General features: G+C 42.9%; 1 pseudogene; it reads right to left on the bottom strand.

The window, feature by feature from the left end:
• Nucleotides 1-1,532: 1,532 nt before the first annotated feature.
• The window catches only part of LOC116895872, a 64,166-nt pseudogene continuing 59,698 nt past the window's right edge, over nt 1,533-6,000 (bottom strand).

The following is a 6,000-nucleotide window of genomic DNA, read 5'->3' as shown; positions in this document are numbered from 1 at the left end:
AAATTCTTAGGCAAATGAATAGAATTAAAAAATACCATCCTGAGTGAGGTAACCCAGTCACAAAAGAACACACATGCCATGTACTCACTGATAAGTGGATATTAGGCAAAGAGCTTGGAATATCCACATTACATCTCATGGACCACATGAAGCTGAAGAAGAAAGAAGACCAAAGAGTGGATGCTTCAATCATACTTAGAAGGGGGAACAAAATAGTCAAAGGAAGTAGAGGGTGGGAAGGACTTGGGAGGAAGAGAGCAGGGAGAGGGGGAAAAGAGGGGCAGAATCAAGTGTGGGAGGAGATGGAGGAGATGTGCAGGGGGTCAGGAATTTGAACAGAGCTGTGTAGCAGTGGGGGATGGGGAGCTGAGAGTAACAACCGGAAGGTCGCACATAGCAGGAAAGGAAGAGCCTCCTAGGACCCCACACAGATGAGATTGGCTGAAATACCCCACAAAGGGGAGTGAGAACCTGGAAAGACCATATCCAGAGGTCAGGCAAGGCCCCCTGTTTGAGGGGTGGGACCACCCACTCACCTCCAAATTTTAAACACAGAATTGCTCCTGTCTAAAGGAAGTACAGGGACAAAGAGTAGAGGACAGACTGAAGGAAAGGCCATCCAGAGGCTGCCCCACCTGGGCATCCATCCCACATGGAGACAGCAAATCCAGACACTATTGCTGATGCCAGGATGTGCTTGCTGACAGGAGCCTGATATAGCTGTCTCCTGAGAGACTTTGCCATACTTGAAGCTATCTCTCAGACTGATCACAGGGACTCTAGTGGACTAGTCTGGGGAAGGACTTAAGGATCTGAACGGGACTTGTCTTTTATAAGTGGCAAGGGAGGCCCTTGGTCCTGTGAAAGCTTGATTACCCAGTGTAGAGGAATTGCTAGGGTGGTGAGGTGGGAGTGGGTGGGTGGGTATGGGAGCACCCTCATAGAAGCACAGTAAGGAGAGATGGGATAGGCAGTTTGCAGAGGGGAAACCAGGAAAGCATATAACATTTGAAATGTAAATAAATAAAATATGCTATTTAATTTCTTTAAAAAAATGAAATGTTTTTCACAAGCATTCCTCATTGTAAAATACACATTTATACATCCCGGCTAATAGTGAAACCACAAATGTTTACTTGCTTTCAAAAAGCTTTTTCAGTCTTGATAAATAAAAAAACTAAAATCAAAAAAGCAAGAAATGGCCAAAACCAACCTATAAAATAAGGACACAGCTACAAAGTGATCTTCAGACAGGCTGTAAGTAAAAATGCATTGAAAAATACACACATAGGTGTGATCTATAAACTCACACAATGGCAAGGATGAGAAACCCCCACAGCACTCAGCTTTTACTAAGCTTATGTTAATTAGCTTTTTGTTGACAAACATTATATGATGATTCTTCCTGGCTCCACATGGCCCTCGCAGCAAAGTTAATTTATGAATGGTGCTGCGAGTCAGAGCGAACAGGCCTGATGGAAGGTGCAGGCAATCGCTGCCAGAGCATGAGGAAGCACATGGCTTCTGTTGGTTTAACAGCAGATAGTGCTTTATGTTGTGATTTTGGATTTGATGACTTGCATTGGCGCTGTGCTGTCCCAGCTTTTGCAAAGTACTGATGGTGGGCTCTTTGAATGTTTTGTCCATTAGCCTCTTCAAAAGACTTGTAAGCAGAAGTTTCAGGTGGCTACTCAGATACGACAGTCAGCTGCACAAGTGCTCTCAGTCTTCTTTCAAACAGTCTGTCATCGGAATGAACTGGACCTGCCTTCATCACAGGAATCAGTCTGGGCAGCAAAGGCTTTTTCAGGAGCACCCTTGACAAGAAGTACCGTCCTAAATCCTTCTTTTAACACCAAAGTGTAAAGAGGCTTGCTCTCCCTCAGACCCTCAGCTAACATAATTAGAAGCAGGTCGAATGGAAGAATTTTAGGCAGGCACTCCCACTGTCATCTGTGTTTTATTGAGCCATGTAGCAGTCTGCAAGAATTGCCTCCTTGAAAGTAGAGAGCTTCGAATGCAGAAGGGGCTCGTGACTGTTCACCAAAAAGCTTAATGGTTTTAGGGTGGTGTTTGTCACTTGCCCTGGCGGAGCCCTTCTTGTAGCCTCTAGAGAACTGGCTAACGAGGAGGATTTGCTCTCCTAAATTGTAGTCCTGTGTTTTCTTTGGGTGCTTCAGGGTGTCCATTGATCATAACTACCTCTTGCTCTGTTTCTCAACTGCACCCCTCCAGGGCAGTCTGATTTCTAGTCTGATTTCCTTTCGTGCCTCCTCTCCCACCTCTACCCACGCTCACCACCCCCTCACATGGGGCTTCCCTTCTGCTCTCTGCTCTCTGCTCTCTGCACCAAACCCCACTGCTCCAGCGTCAGGGAGCCGTGATTCAGGAAACCAACGTCAAGTAGCATATACATCCCAGACGCTCAGTGATGTCCTGCCAGTTTGTTTTCTTTATTGCTTCTCTTTTCATTTCCAGTTCTTGGACAATTTCATTTATTTACGTCACCTGTTTGATTCTATTTTCCTGAGTTTCTATATATTCATTCATTACTCTTTAGGGTCTCTGTTTGATTGTATTTTACTGTATTTTTTTTTTACGGGATTAATTCAGTTCCTCTTTAGAGGCCTCTATAATCTTCGTAAGATTATATTTAAGGTCATTTTCTTGTGATTCATGTGTTTCAGGATTTCAAGGACTTGCTGCAGTAGGATAGCTGGGTTCCTGTGGTGCCATATTGCCTTTGGTTTTGTTAATCCTGTTCTTCCACTGGCCTTTAGCCATATGGTTGTTTCTAGCATTGGCAGGCTTGGTAGTCCCTGACGCAAGCTGACCTCTGGGACTGCAGGCAGAGCTGCTAGTTCCTTCAGGTCCCTTGTTATTTTGGGTGGCATCAATCCTCTAGGGATGCAGGCAGAACTGGTGGTGCCTGCTCGTTGCAGGCCTCTGGAATTGAAGGTATTGTGAACCAGAAGATGGAGTACAGAGGGATAGGGAAGATCGGGATAGGGCAGACCTCAAGGCTGCTGGAGTTACTGAGGGGCCCATTGAACAGGGACTTGATGCTTGGGGATCTCACCTGTTTGTTCTGGGTGGTCTCACCTCTCTAGGGTTGCAGGTAGAATTTTGTCTCAGGAAATCAAGTGCAGAGAGGGCAGGACAGAACTTTGCCCAGAGTGGTGACAAGCAGGGAATTGAGGTAGGTGACTCACCTTGTGGTCTCTGGTGGCTGTTCGCCTTTGGCATTGTGGTTAAAGGTGTGGACCAGAATATGGTGCACAGTGGGGACAGGAAAGGCATGAAGACTGCTGGGTTTGCCAGGGAACCAGTGGGCTGGGTTTGTGGTTTGGGAATCTCACACAGATAATCTTTTTTTCCTTTTTTCCTTTTCTTTTCTTGAATATTTTTTTTTATTTTCACACAGATAATCTTAATGTACCTAAGTATTGACATTTTGATTTTATAATCATAAATACTAAAGCAACCATTTCACATAATAAGAAACACAAAATGACAGAAATGGTTACGACTTTTTAAAATATTTAATATTTTTTATTATTTAATATCATAAACATATAATGCCTGTTCTTCAAGAAGATAAGTGTTATATGTGCTCATCCATGCTACCTCAAACATATGACATGAAAATGGTAAATCTTAGCAAAACTATTTACTTCAAAGGGTTTTTTGTGTTTTGTTTTTTGTTTTTGTTTTTCTTTTTTTAAATTTTGTTTCGCTTAAGATACAATGGCATGCCACCCAGGTTGGCCTTGAACTCCCCATGTAGCCAAGAAAAATTTACTTTTAGTTCTCGCTTCTTCACCTCCCTGGTCCTGTGATTACAGGCATATTGCACTGTATGTAGATGGTACAGGGTTGAGGATCAGACCTCAGGGTGTGTGTATGTGTAGTAAGCACTGTACAGACTCAGCCACATTCCCAGCCTTAAAACCTCTGCGAGAATTCTGTAGAACATCACAACTCATGAGTGTGAAAAGAAGCAAATCTGCTCTAAAACTCGGCATAGAGCTCAGTTCTCAGCTCAGGAACTTCTATCTGACATGTAGAAAAAATGAGAGATCAAGGATAATTTAAGTAAGCAGACAGATGTGAGAACTGAAGTTCACACAAATAATTATTTTCAAATCAAAAGTCCTGGGGCAACCTAGATGGCATTGTGGGTACAAAGGTAAATCTCAGTGACCCAATCTGGATCCATAGAACACACTTAGAGCTGGAAATGCCTCCACAGATTTGTCTACAATCGTGTGGGGCATGAATGCTTCTCTACATACATCAAACACATACATACACGCATGCACACACACACACAAACATACACCTCACACTATTGAGTTTTGAAAAATAATAAATGATTATAATTGATCAGAGTCTTCCTATAAAACCAGTGTGTGAACTGCCTATTTTACAGTGAACGATAATCTCTCAATTATAGAAATTACACTGAAATATTAGTGTGCCATTTATATACTTTTTTTTATTATTCTTTACTCTTTTCTAGAGTCCAGTCTTTATCTCCCTTCCAGTCTGTCTTCTCACTGTTATTCATCCCATTCCTCCTTCCCCGTCTCCAAGATGTCCCCAACCATCCCCCTACTCCCAAACCCACCAGACCTGCCCACTCCCTGGTGCCTCAAGTCTCTCAAGGGTTAGGCGCCTCTTCTCTCACTGAGGCCAGACAAGGAGTCTGGATCTATGCCGGGGCCTCTTGTCATCTGGTGCATGCTGCCTGGTTGGTGGCTCGGTGTCTAAGGGATCTCGGGGATCCAGGTCAGTTGAGACTGCTGGTCTTCCTATGGGGTCACCCTCCTCCTCCACTTCTTCCAGCTCTTCCCTGATTCAACCACAGTGCTCCCCAGCTCTTGTCCATTGGTTGGGCATAAATATCTGCATCTGATTCTTTCAGCTGCTTATTGGGCCTCTCAGAGGGCAGCCAGCGGTTCAGCCCATTATCATCACGGAGGGAAGCAAGGCCGTGTGCAGGCAGACATGTGGTAGAGAAGGAGCTGAGAATTCTACAAGGAAATGAGAGTTCCACTTCTTGATACAAAGGCATCCAGGACGGGACTGTCTTGAACAGGCAGCCAGGAGAATGGGGTCTTTTCCACACTTCGTGGAGCTTTCACCTAGGAGGCCTAAAAGCCCATTTACATAGTGACACACTTCCTACAACAATGTCACACCTATTTTCACAGTACCACACCTATTAATAGTTCCAGTTCCCATGGGCCAAAAACATTCAAATCACCTTTTTGACAGAATCATCAATTAAATAAGTAAGAGTAGAGAATAATGTTAAGAAAGAATACTGCCCTCCCTTCTAGAATTGAAACTTTGACTTTCTGTATGGCTTCCCATTTTTGCCAACTTCCCAAAGTCTTCAGATTTCTAGAAAAAAAAGCATTAATAATTCTTGGGAGATTCTGCACAAGATTTAGGGTCAGCTCTCAACACAGCCAGTTTTCTGTCTCCAGCTGAGTGTTTTGTGAACTCTGTCTTCAGCTCAGAAACACCATTGTGTTCTCCCTTCTCACTGGAGTTCTGTGGCTACATACAGTCCCTGCTCTGAGAGCCTGACCAGCCTTGTGTTCACTGAATGCACATATTTTCTCCAATACATTATTCCTACAGTCTTTACTATCATTGTCTGGAGATAATTGTTTCATATTTTCTGTTTAATTTTATGTGGAAGAAGTGATAAAATGGTATCAATTACTAGGCAGTAATTTTATATGATATAATCAAAGTATATTATTATTTATTCAAGGTTTGAATTTTGTAATCTACTTAATCTGTCAGCCAACATTTATCAAATAGGGAGGGTAAAGATGTAGATAGGATTTAGTAAAAGTACACAGTAAGACCCTCTAAGATGCCATTTACGATTTTCAAATTGCGCACATAAACTCTTAAGTATCTCAATGAATTTCCTCAGTTGCAATCATAAAATCCTGTAGTTAGTCAATTAATTTTTCATAG

Source organism: Rattus rattus, chromosome 3 (genome assembly GCF_011064425.1).
Source record: "Rattus rattus isolate New Zealand chromosome 3, Rrattus_CSIRO_v1, whole genome shotgun sequence".
Classification (NCBI taxonomy): domain Eukaryota; kingdom Metazoa; phylum Chordata; class Mammalia; order Rodentia; family Muridae; genus Rattus; species Rattus rattus.
This window is presented reverse-complemented; position numbering and strand designations above follow the sequence as displayed.